Here is a 1,288-nt window from a genome sequence, read left to right on the forward strand (position 1 = left end):
TTTCTTTGATTTGAAGCTTACAGCTAGATTTGTTTTTAAATTCTGCTTTTATTTGCATTAAAAATCTTTAATGATAATTTATTTTGAATACTAAATAACATTAAGTAATCAAAGGTTTCAATGCCATAGCGTTCAAAATTGGGCGTATTCACCATATATATGTATGTACCTATAGTGGCGGTCAAAAATGGATGAATGGTGTTTCGTTTTTAATATTTACAATATTATTCACGCAAAAATTTTTTTTTATATTTCTTTAAAAAAATATGGTTCATGCTTTAACAAAAACTATATAAATAACACTGAAACCTTACAAAGAACTTAGAAAAATTCTACAAATTTTTATATAAATTTCGAGCTTTTTAAACAGAACTTTTTGGTTATGCTGTTAACAATCTTATAAAATTCTAGTCAAATAAATACAAGTTTTGACCGGCTAAAACATAGCAATAATTTTTAAAAAATTTTTGTGCTGACGGCCTTTACGTTTGTTTTTCATATAAATAGCGAAATTTAGGAAAACTGGCGGTGACTTTTTTATTTTTTTTTTGCAAACGGTCTGGCGCATATTCTTCCATAAGAAATTCATGTTTATTTATATGGAAAAAAGTGCAAAACGCTTAAAAAAAAAATTAGAATTATTAAAAATCAATGCGATTTTTTAGCCGCTCAAAACTTGCATTTATCTTACTATAATTTTATAGGCTTGTTAACTGCATACCCAAAAAATGTCTAAAAATTCTGTTTAAAAAGCTTAAAATACAGATAAAAATTTGTAGAAGTTCTGTATATAGTTTGAAAATGTGATTTATACAGTTTTTGTTAAAGCATAAACCATATTTTTATAAAAAAATATCAAAAAATATTTTAGCTTGAAAAACATTGTGAATATGAAAAATGAAACACCATTCATCAATTTTTAACCGCCACTGTATGGTTATATATATTTTTTTGAAGTGACGTTAGTAAATTGGAAAACCGTCAGCGAATGTTGTAATGGAAGTGTTGATCTGTGTTTTCCTTTAAAAAAAAACAAGTAAGAAAGTCTAAGTTCGGGCGGAGCCGAACATTAAATACCCGGCGCAAGTATTAAATATATGTTTTTTCACCTTTCCGAAACCTTCCGCTAGATGGTAAGCCGGGGTGTATCAATTTTGAGTAAATTAGCGTCCTTCAATTTCGAAATATTGAAGTTTCAAGCATTTCTGAAATTTACCGTTATATGAGAAGCGGCCGTTATTTTAGTCCGATTTCAATAATTTTCGACATTTTGCTTTTGTGTTGCAAG

Source organism: Rhagoletis zephyria, unplaced genomic scaffold (assembly GCF_001687245.7).
Source record: "Rhagoletis zephyria isolate East Lansing unplaced genomic scaffold, Rhagoletis_zephyria_1.1 Rzeph_scaffold_03447, whole genome shotgun sequence".
Lineage (NCBI taxonomy): Eukaryota > Metazoa > Arthropoda > Insecta > Diptera > Tephritidae > Rhagoletis > Rhagoletis zephyria.